General features: G+C 41.5%; 2 long non-coding RNA genes across 2 annotated transcripts in view; one reads left to right on the plus strand and one right to left on the minus strand.

Annotated features, from left to right (window-relative positions):
- The window catches only part of LOC109371909 (uncharacterized), a 50082-nt gene that overhangs the window by 8154 nt on the left and 30137 nt on the right, over positions 1-11791 (minus strand). The window lies entirely within an intron of this gene.
- LOC109371908 (uncharacterized) lies at positions 3276-5987 on the plus strand. Its single transcript, XR_002121954.1, has 3 exons — positions 3276-3295; positions 5381-5539; positions 5897-5987. It is a non-coding gene; the product is annotated as an uncharacterized LOC109371908 (long non-coding RNA).

Genomic DNA, 11791 nt, shown 5'->3' on the forward strand with positions numbered 1-11791 from the left:
TAGTTGTGGAGGACGTTGCTTCACTGGCCCAAGTTGGCACCATCATTGCGCTCTTCCCGGGCGAGGCAGATCAGTCGCCGGCTTCTGGACGGCCGCTCACTGCGGCTGCTGGCCGCTCACGCTGGCTGCTGGCCGCTCACGCTGGCTGCTGGCTACACACGGTAGCCCATGGCAACCCACTGCAGCAGTGGCTGCAGCCTATGTTGTCACCGACAACTCACAGCAGCCCAGCTCCAGGTTGAGCTGTTGTTCAGCATCTTAGCTGTGGAGGGCAGTGTCACTGGCCCTCATATGTGGGATCCGAACTGGGGCACTCTGGCGTCCCAAGCCAGCTCTTAACCACCGCGCCACTCGGCCGGCCCAAGGGTATGACCCTTTTAAATGATAACTATTTGTTTTCTTGTTTTTTATTTAAAGTTTTGGGGTGACAATGAATAAATTACATAGGTTTCAATTGTACAATTCTGTAATACATCATCTGTATATCACATTGTGTGTTCACCGAGAGTCAGCTTTCCTTCCATCTTCACATACTTAACCCCATTTACCATAATCTACGATCCCCCTCACATCTTAACCCCTGGTAACTACTAAACTGTTGTCTGTGCCTATGAGATTTTTTTCTTTGTCTTGTTCCTTTGCTGCTTTCAGTTTTATATCCCACATTTCAGTGAAATCATATGATTATTGACTTTTGCTATGTGATTTAGTTTGCTTAGCCTAATAATCTTAAGATTCATCCATGTTATCACAAATGGCACTATTTCATCTTTTCTTATGGCAGAGTAGTATTCCATTGTGTATATAAACCACACGTTCTTTATCCAATCATCTATTGAATTATACTTTGGTTGTTTCCATGTCTTGGCCACCATAAATAAAGCTGCAATGAACATTGGAGCTAAAGCAACCATCGACAAAATAAAGAGGCAACTAACCTAATGGGAGAAGATATTTGCAAACAACATCCTGTAAAGGGGCTAATATGCCAAAATATAAGGAACTCATACAACTCAACAACAACAACAAAACCAGTCCAATTAAAAAATTTTGAGAGGGGCTGGCCAGTTGGTTAAGAAAGCCAGCTCTGAGCAACAAGTCTATCAGTTCGATTCCCACATGGGCCAGTGAGCTGTGCCTCAGCTGAGCTGCTGCTGAGCTGCCAACAGGAGGCAGGATGGCTCAGCTGGTGAGAGCACGTCCTCCTAACAACATGGTTGCCGGTTCGACTCCCACATGGGATGGTGGGCTGTGCTACCCACACCCCCATTCCCCCACTACTAAGATTGAACATGGCACTTTGAGCTGAGTGGCCTCAAGCTGCCAACGGGCAGCCAGATGGGGACTGGATTTGGAGATGAGCTGTCTGTGCCATCCACAACTAAGACTGAAGGAAAACAACTTGGTTGTTCCTCTTCCCCAATTCTCCAATAAAATCCTAAAAAAAGAAAAAAGGACAGAAACTTGAATAGATATTTCTCTAAAGAGGACATACATATGGCCAATAGACATATGAAAAGATGGTCAAGATCACTAGTCAGAGAAATACGAATAAAAACCACGATGAGATATTACCTCACACCAGTTAGAATGGCTATCATCAACAATACAAATAAGAAGTGTTGGAGAGGCTGTGGAGAAAAAGGAACCCTCATACACTGTTGGTGGGAAAGCTCATTGGTGTAGCCACTATGGAAGGCAGTGTGGAGATTTTTCAGAATATTAAGAAATGAATTACCTTATGACCCAGCAATTTCTCTCCTGGGTATTTACTCTCCAAAATTGAAAACATTTATCCCTAAAGATAATGATTTGCAGAAGCTGGGTTGTGTATATTTTTCTATATTATGTAATTTTGAAAGGGCTATTATTTTTAAAAATCTTTTCTGAGGTAAGCAATTCTGCTTATAGATACCATTCTTTTCTATGTGATTGATAAACAAAATTGGACACAAAGTCTAGAGAAAAGATTTTAGCTGGTAATATACAACTGCAATAGTTAAAAGAGTCCTGTGTGAACTGAACTTAACTTCGATTTGTACACAAGTGACTGGGAGTTTAAAAGGGAGAATGAGGAGAGGGAGAGAGGGTGAGCTGTGGCTCAGTACATTGAGAGAACTGGAAAAGTACAAAAAGTTGGAAGTGGAGAATCGGTCCCTGTAAAATCCATCTGGGTTTGCTAACTGACACTTATTGAAATTAGGCTTCTACCCTCTCACAGAGTCTGGGAGACAGGTGCCCTAACTTCAGGTGTTGGCTGTAACGTAACAAAGAAATTATTTGGCTGACTTGATTTTCTAATGCAGGCACTTTAAGTGGGCATAATGTCGTCCTGGGGTGAGTCCTTCAGCTGTTAGAAACTGTATTTTGTTTAAATCTTTATAGGACAATGTTGACATTCCTATTTGAGAAGTAGTCTTAAGAATCCTAGCTAGAGTTTTGTGAAGGAAAGTAAAATATTTTTCTTTCATATTGCTATGCTCCATCTTTAATTATTTTATTCCCATGTCACAGCCTTATTCCTAAGAGATATCTCTATGAACCTGAAACTCTCATGGCAGCTTTGAATTTAAAAGGTACACTCATGAAGGGAGTACCCATATTTTCCTCCCCTTTTTTTCAGTTTGTATTCCTAATTTTCCAACATTTAGAAAGCAATACAATATGCATTTATCTACAACCATTTCCTCTACATAAAAAATTTATAATTTTGTTATATTTGCTTTGTCTCATGGGGTTTTCCTGAATATTTGTAAAATAAATTTACAAACATATAATTTCAGTCCTAAATACTACGCATACCTTTATAAAACTAGTATATTTTCCTGTGTTATTACAGTATTATTTTTACAGTTAAGAGTAACCCAGTGCATATTCAAGTTTCCCCAATTGTAACCAAGGTCTTTGGCAGCTGTTACTCATTCAATCAGGATTTTTTTCGAAGAGGACGCATTGAATTTGGCGGTTAAAGTTGAAGTTTAACCCCTTTGGTTTGAGGATTCTCAAAATCCAACTTTACCATCTAAAAAAGTGGAAATGTTGCTAAATCGCTAAAAGGAGCAAGAGTGGAGGTTTATGAGAAATGTAGTGTTGTATGTAACTGGCTGGTTGCTCCGGACCTTAAGAACAGGTCTTCTGGGCTCCATCGGCTCCTGTACAGTTCCAGTCCTGCCACCCTGCTTCTGCTCAGTCCTTGGTCACGTGCAGAGCACCTCGTGGACCTCGTCTTTTGCATGTAAAGTTAGAGCTGGGGGTGATGGGGCATCTGGGCGATCTGGAGACCAGCATGAAGCGGGTGGGGGCATGTGTCTGGGGAGGAGGGAAGGGGAAGTCCTGGGAATCCCCTAGGTGGGATCTTCAGTGCAGAGCTGGCCGGGACATGATGGGGGGATCCCTGTTTTTCTGGTTCCCAGGGTGCAGGTGGTCAGTGGGGGCCGGGGTGCAGATGTTGTCGGAGAATGGGCACTTTGTGGCACAAAGTCCAGGTCCTTGGCAACTCAAGCAAAGAATTGAACCAGAGACCGGAAAAAAGTAGTGAAAAAGTAGTTTATTAGAAGAGATAGTACTTTTAAAAGAAGTAGAAGTGGGCCTGAGCAGTAGAGGATGGCTCAAGGGCCCATTATAAGAAATTACCTTGCAAAGAGTTTGGTGTGGGCCACACACAAAGGCGAGGCTAAAAAGGCTCAAAAAGGGAGGAAGAGACTCAGAAAAGGGAAGGAGTCAAAAAAAAGGCTGGACGTCTCCGGACTTGGAGTTTTTATACCTTTTTTTCTAGAATGGGCTGTTCCCCTCTGGGCGTGGGACCACTTGATTGGCACCTGTGATTGGCAAGAGGTACTGCGCAGGTGCGAGTGACTGGTCTGATCTGAGTTGGGTATTTTGTGCCTATTTGTTTTCTCACAGGGGTAGATAATTACACTACAAAGGGGGAGTTTTGGGTGGAGAGGGGAGGTCACCTGGGCGGTGGAACTCTGGGACATGTAGGAATGCAGAGACCCAATGCCTGCCTCTAACTGCCTGCCAACTTTTCCCCTTGAATGACGTGATCCCCATAAAATCTCTATGGGAAGTTGAGAGACAGGAGGTCTCTTCTTCTGTATCTGCTTCCTGCTGGGCAGGGGCATAGAGCTGTCCCTGCCGAGTGGGGGTTCACAGAGCTTTCACCCTAGCTGATCTCAGATGAGAGGAAGGGGTCTCGAGATCTGCCCGGAAGACCTTGTTGGCTTCTTTGGTTGCGACTGACAATCTTTTTGGGGTGTCATTATATGGATCCCCAAGGTACCTGAATGAGGAAAAATAGATTTTAATTAATAAATCCGTTAGCTCTCATGAAGCCTGTGGCTATTCAGCCTGTCACTCAGATGGCATCAGTTGTCTGGCCCCTGAATGGGTTTGGCATTTAGCTTACTGACCTGGGGGATATTGGGAAGTCACAGGCTCTCAAATAGTTATCTGAAGCAGGGGTAGGAACAATCTATTGTTTAGGATTCAGAAACTGATTTACAAAGCAATCAAGAAGCAGGGGGAGAGGAGAATTCTAGGATTCAGGCTAGGAGCAATCTTTAGTCTAGGATTCAAACTGGTTGGAAGAGTAATCAAAGCCAAGAGCTAAGAAACTAGGGAGAAGACTTAACATTTCAATAGGAAAGAAGATTTAAAAGCTTTTCAGTGGGGGGAGGGAGAATGAGGGGATGGCTACTCGGTTGGCCCACAACACAGGGACCTTGTGCCCGCCCCGCCTGCCACCGGAGGGGAGAAAACCCAGTGCGGGCGGCAGGAGGGGAAAGCGCATTATAATGAGACCGCGACAGAGTCAGAAAGTGCGTGCAGTCACTCTGCAGCGAGAGCCTGAGCTCTGGGGCCGGAAAGACCGGGTAGAGTCCAGCTCTGCCGCCTGTAGGCAGGGGCGACAGAAGGAACCTGCATCAGAGTCCTGTTTCTCATCTGAAAACAATGGCAGTCTGAGAAGTTTTCGCCTGTAAAGCAAATAGCTAACTGGAATGTTACCTGGAAGAGAACAGCCCTGTTCTTACTCCTCACCAGAGCTTCAAGCTGAGGCAAAAGAACCCAGGAAGAAGCAGGGACTAAATTTGCGCGGTCAGAAGTTCTTGATCCGAGCTCTGCCTGGATTTGGAGATATTGCCACATACTGTAGCCACCACACTGTGACAGTGGAGGATTTGGGTCAAATTTGAGAGGGGTATGCTGCCCAGGGAAGGCCACTTTGTGGGAGAGCTTGTGAGGGTGAGGTCTGGGCGTAAGGAGCAACCAGGGAGAAATTCTATTCCCAATATTGCTCAGTGGTCCCCTGTCTCTTCCCAACACTGTGCTGCTCTCACATGTGTCCATGTGACGTTTTTTACTTTTCCTGACCTTATAGAATCCCAAAACTATGGCTCATGAAAGGTTTTCATGGTGATCAGCCTCTGACTCTTGAAACCTTCAAAGAATTCGACCAGAGACGTTCAGTGAGTTGTCAAGGGACACCCAGTTTGTGACAGAGCAAGGAAGAAAACTGTTACCGTTCGCTTTCTCACAGGTCAGTCACCAAAAGTATCTTATGAAAAGGACGTTTTGAGAAACTGTTAGCCAGTTAAAACTAAAATTAAAAATTCTTGCCTTCAAGCCCTCATGTTCTTTAATGGGTTTACTGTGGATTTTCTTTGAGATGTAAGCTGTGTTAATAGGTAAAGAGTTGAGTGGTGCAGCCTGAGTATTTTATGTTAATTTTAGTGAAAGAGCAATGCCTTATTCTTTATATACTTCAGTGTAACTAAGTTGTTTATGTTAGTCATTCAGAAAATTAACGATGTTGTTGTTTAACTATAGAAAATTTGAGTCAATGAACAGCTGTATGGTTTAGTCCCCATGACCACTTCCAGTCTCATGTGCACAGGTGGTGCTGCCCTTGCATGGTCCTTCCTTGGCCTCCCCGCCGAACCTTCCCAGTTCTCTACACTGTCCCCAGAGCAGCAGAATGAACACACCTCAGGTGAGATCTGTATTCATTTTCTCCTTTGCATTATAATGGATTTTTGATGTTTATCAGGGTCCATATATTCAATGAAAAAGAAGAAGTAGAAATCTGAAAATGGAACTACCTTACGACCCAGCAATCCCACTCTTAGGTATCTATCCAAAAAATCCCAAGACATTAATCCAAAAAAATATATGTACCCCTATGTTCATTGCAGCGTTATTCACAATAGCTAAGACTTGGAAATAACCAAAATGCCCATCGGTAGATGACTGGATTAAGAAACTTTGGTACATCTACACAATGGAGTATTATTCAGGTATAAAGAAGAAGGAAATAGTACCCTTTGCAACAATATGGATGGAACTAGAGAACATTATGCTAAGTGAAATAAGCCAGTCAGAGAAAGACAAATATCATATGATCTCACTTATACGTGGATTCTAAGGAGCTGAATGGATGGGAGAAGTGGACGGAGATAGTCTCAGAGACACAGAGGAAGAACTGAGGGTTGCTAGTAGGGAGGGGGTGGGGATGAAGGAGAAGGGGAAGGGATGAGACAATACAATTGGGTAATTGTAATTTGGCTGCAGGGATAGAAAAAGACAGTTCGAGGAATACAATCAATAATGTTGTAAGCATTTCTTAGGGGGCCAGATGGACCCATGTCCTTTTGGAGAGTCCACTTAATAGTTGATGTAGAGGCCTGACGACCGCATTGTATTCCTGAAACTGATGTTGAATAATACTGTATGTCAACGATAATTATATATACATATATAACCTCGGGACATGGAGTAGAGTGCGGGAACGGATTCAATGGAATTGTAATAGATAAGCATGATATCGGGGGTGGGAGGGCAGTGGATGGGGGGAGGGGGGTTGTTACTTTGTGAGGGTGAAAAGGGTAACTATTGCATTGTTCTGTACACCTGAAACTAACAATAAAAAATTAAAAAAAAAAAAAAAAAAAAAAAAAGAAGAAGTAGAAATAAATCCAGTATTGAGGGAAAATACACACAGTTTCATCATGAGCCCTGAGGGTTGCTGTGGGCTCTTGTTCGGTAAACTTTGATATGTATATTCCCTCTAATTTCCAGTTTCCTTTAATTTCAGTTTAGTCATGAATATACTTTGAATGTATTAAGTAGTTTTTCTGTATACACTAAAATAATGACAGTTTATGTCATTTAATCTATAAATAATGTGAGTAGCAAAGTCAATTTTCTAAAATTAATTTATTGTTGATTTTCTGTATGCACCCTAGTTGCTGATGAGTTGGCTGGAATCTTTCTGCTTATACTTATAAATAAGTCTGTATCACAAGTTAGGTGAGGCTATCATTTCTTTTTTCGTGTTTCATCCAATTTTGGTATTATGCTTATATTAGCCTCATCAAAAGAATGTGACACTTTCAACCTTTTTTTTTCTTTTTCTTTGTTTAATGTTTTTTCCCCTGTATTTTATTTGATAAAAGTTGCCTGTTGTTTGGGGGATATGATGTGTGAAGATTTTGAGTGCCAAATCTGTTTATTAGAGATCATAGGTCTCTCCTATGTTTTCCTCTCATCATGTATCTTTCAAAGAGCAGAAGTGTTTAATCAATCAAGTTTCCAAAATTTTAAATCTTTTTTATTATGCTTTTGTGATCTTATGTAAAAAATCTTCCTAAAGCAGTCACAAAGATTTTCTCTCCTGTTTTTCTAAGTTTTATAATTAGTCTGTGATATCTTCAGTTAACTTTTATGGTGCAAGGTTTAGATCAAGATGATTTGTTTTTGCTTATGTATGTTTGATATTCCAACAACATTTTTTGAAAAGAATATACCTTCACCACTGAATTGCTTTGGCAATTTTGTTGGGAATCATTTGATTTTATAGTATTTGCGGTTCTGTTTCTTGAATCAGTATTCTCTTCTGTTGATGTGTATCAATCCTTTTGCTGATACTATACTTTGTTGATTACTGTTGCTTTAAAATAAGTTTTGAAATTAGTAATTGTGCATCTCCCAACCTTGTTTCTTTTTCATAATTATATTGGACAGTGTAAATCCTTTATCTCTTCATAAAGGTTTTAGAACCTATCTTTTTGTTGTCAAAAGATGCTCTAGGCCGGCTGAGTGGCGCATTGGTTAAGAGTTGGCTTGGGACACCAGCTCTGAGCAGCAGAGCCCCAGTTTGGATCCCACATTAGGGCCAGTGATGCTGCGCCCTCTACACCTAAGATGCTGAACAACAGCTCCACCTGGAGCTGGGCTGCCGTGAGTTGCCAGCGAGGCGTAGGCTGCAGTAGAGCTGCAGTGAGCTGCTGTAAAGCTCCTGTGAGTGGCCGGCAGCCGGCATGAGCTAAGAAGAGCCGCTGTGAGCGGTCAATCAGGGATACGGCGACCGATCTGCCTTACCTGTGAAGAGCACAATAATAATACCAACATAGGCCAGTGAAGCGACATCCTTCACAACTAGACTGAAGAACAAAAGGGACAGCAACTTGTCTGTTCCCTCCCCCCAATTCCCCAATAAAATCTTAAAAAAAAAAGGATGCTCTAATTTTGCGTGTGATTGCGATGACTCTAGACATCAATTTTAGACCTCCATTATATGTTCCAAAATCATGTAGAATTGTATATGCATCATACATTATTTACCTTTTTGTCGTGCCTATTTTTGTTAGCTATTTTTTAATTTGATTACATTTATTTTAATTTTATTAAATTCATTTATATAAGTTTATTAAATTTACAGGTTAATAATCTTAGATAAGTTTCAGGGGTACAAGCCTATAATTCCTCATTGGTTCTATATTTTGCCATGTATAATGTGCAATTTTTTGCCTAAATTTGTGAGGGAAAAATAAGGATGTGCATTATATATGGGTAGTACTAATTCCATATCTATATAAATGTTTTTAAATTTTTTTTTATGCTCATGAGTAAAAAGTGTAACTCTAGAAATCAATAACGATATCTGAACTGAAACAAATACTCTGGAATACAGTAATTGGTTTTGTTGAACTTACAATGAACTTGCAACAACCATGAGTTCATGGCCTTCTGTGATGCGTAAATATCGTAAATTTGTTGCCAGTACCTAAAATTTTTTCTACCTTGTATGTGTTGTTGTGTTTTGTAATTATTTGTTACATAAAATTTATTGTACCTTAATATGTTAATAAATAAATGATAAAATTCCTTTATAATATGAACAAGTACATAAATGTAAACAAATAAAAATTTAAATTAAATAATTAAGATGAAAGAGATTTTTCCCTGAAATTTCAGCCAAAAACGTGTGCATTATACACAGCAAAATATGGTATATTGCCTTGCGTGTTCACCACCCAATGTCAAGTCGCCTTCCATCACCATATATTTGACCCCACTTGATCCTTTTCTAACCTGCCTTTCCCTGTGGTAACCACCATACTGTTGTCTATGAGTTTTTGTTTGCTTGTTTATTTGTCTTGTTTGTTTTTTGCTTTTAGTTTTATGTCCCACTTATGAGTGAAATCACATGGTTCTTGGCTTTTTCTAACTTACTTCGCTTTGCATGATAACATCAAGATCCATCCATGTTGTCACAAATGGCAGGATTTCATCTTTTATCATGGCTGAGTAATCCATTGTATATATGTACCACATCTTCTTTATCCAATCACCTACTGAAGGACACTTTGGTTGTTTCCATGTGTTGGCCACTGTGAATAATGGTGTAATGGAACATAAGGGTACATATATCTTTTTTTTTTTTTAAGATTTTTATTGGGGAGTTGGGGGGATGGGAACAGCGCTGGGGAATTGGGGGAAGGGGAACAGACAAGTTGCTGTCGTTTTGTTCTTCAGTCTAGCTGTGGAGGATGTTGCTTCACTGGCCCAAGTTGGCACCATCATTACGCTCTTCCCAGGCGAGGCAGATCAGTCGCTGTCTTCTGAACGACCGCTCACTGTGGCTGCTGGCCACTCACGCTGGCTGCTGGCTACACACGGTAGCCCATGGCAACCCACTGCAGCAGGGGCTGCAGCCTACGCCATCGCCAGCGACTCACGGCAGCCTAGCTCCAGGTTGAGCTGTTGTTCAGCATCTTAGCTGTAGAGGGCAGTGTCACTGGTCCTCATATGTGGGATTCAAACCTGGGCCCTCTGGCGTCCCAAGCCAGTTCTTAACCATCGCGCCACTCGGCCGGCCCAAGGGTACATATATCTTTACAGATAAAAATTATCAGATATTTTGGGTAGATCCTCAGGAGTGAGATTGTTGGATCACTAGGTAATTGTATTCTTAGTTTTTTGAGGAACTTCCATACTGTTTTCTACTGCCTGTACCAATTTACATTCCCACCAGCAGTGTATGAGGGTTCCTTCTTCCCCCACAATGTCTCCCACACTTGTTATTCCTTGTCTTGTTGATAAGAGCCATTCTCATAGGTGTGAGGTGGCATCTCATTGTGGTTTTAATTTGCATTTCCCTAATATCTAGTGACATTGACCATTGGTTTACATATCCGTAGGCCTTTTGTCTGTCTTGGAAGGAGTTTCTGTTCAGGTCTTCTGCCCATATTTTATTTGAAATGTTTGGGTTTTGTTGTTGTTGTTGTCATTGAGTTATATGAGTTTTTTATTTATTTTGGATATTGCCCTTTATCAGGGTTGTCGTTTACATGTCTTCTCCCATTCAGTTGGTTGCCTTTTTATATTGTTGATGGTTTCTTTTGCTGTGTAAAAGCTTTTTAGTTTGATATAATCTCATTCATTTCTTTTTGCTTTTACTTCCTTTGTTTTTGAGATCAAATTCATAAAGTCCTCTCTAAGACCAATGTTTCGTTTTATGTACTTTATTGTTTCAGGTCTTATATTTATGTCTTTGATCCATTTTGAATAAATTTTGGTGTATGGTGACAAACAGCAACGTAGTTTCATTCTTTTGCATGTGGCTTTCCAATTTTCTCAGCACCATTTATTGAAGAAGCTTTCGGCTCATTTGTTTTTGGCTCCTTTGTTGGAAATTATTTGCCCATATATATGTAGGTTTCTTTGTGGACTGTCATTTCTGTTCCATTGGTCTGTGTGTCTGTTTTTCTGCCAATACCATGCTGTTTTGATTACTGTCTCTTTGTAGTATAATTGGAAGTCAGGGAGTATGAGCCCTCCGGCTTTGTTCTTTTTTCTCAGGGTTGCTTTGGCTAATCAGGATCTTCTGTTGTTCCGTACAAGTCTGATTAATTTTGTCCTATTTCTTTTAAAAAAATGCCATCGGGATTTTGGTGGAGAGTGCATTAAATCCGTATATTACTTTGGGCAACATAGCCATTTTTTAATGTATATATTAGGTAATTGGGGGAGGGGAACATTGTTGGGGAATTGGGGAGGGGGACTAACCAAGTTGTTGTTCTTCAATCTTGGTTGCGGAGGGCGCCAGTTGCCATCTGACTGCCCATCGGCAGCTCGTGGCCTCTAAGCTCAAGGTGCTGTGTTACAATCTTAGTTGCGGGTGGGCGTAGCCACCATCCCATGTGGGAGTTCAACCAGCCTCCTCATTGTTAAGAGCGCATGCTCTATCCACAGAGTCATTCGGGCGGCAGCTCAGCTCAAGGTGCCGAGTTCAGTCTTAGTTACGGGTGGAGATAGCCACCATCCCATGCAGGAATCAAACTAACAGCCTTGTTGTTAAGAGTGCATGCTCTGGGCCGGCCGAGTGGCGCATTGGTTAAAAACTGGCTTGGGATGCCAGAGGGCCCCGGTTCAGATCCCACATATGAGGGCCAGTGACACTGTCCTCTACAGCTAAGATGCTGAACAACAGCTCAACCTGGAGCTGGGC

Source organism: Hipposideros armiger, unplaced genomic scaffold (assembly GCF_001890085.2).
Source record: "Hipposideros armiger isolate ML-2016 unplaced genomic scaffold, ASM189008v1 scaffold_599, whole genome shotgun sequence".
Classification (NCBI taxonomy): domain Eukaryota; kingdom Metazoa; phylum Chordata; class Mammalia; order Chiroptera; family Hipposideridae; genus Hipposideros; species Hipposideros armiger.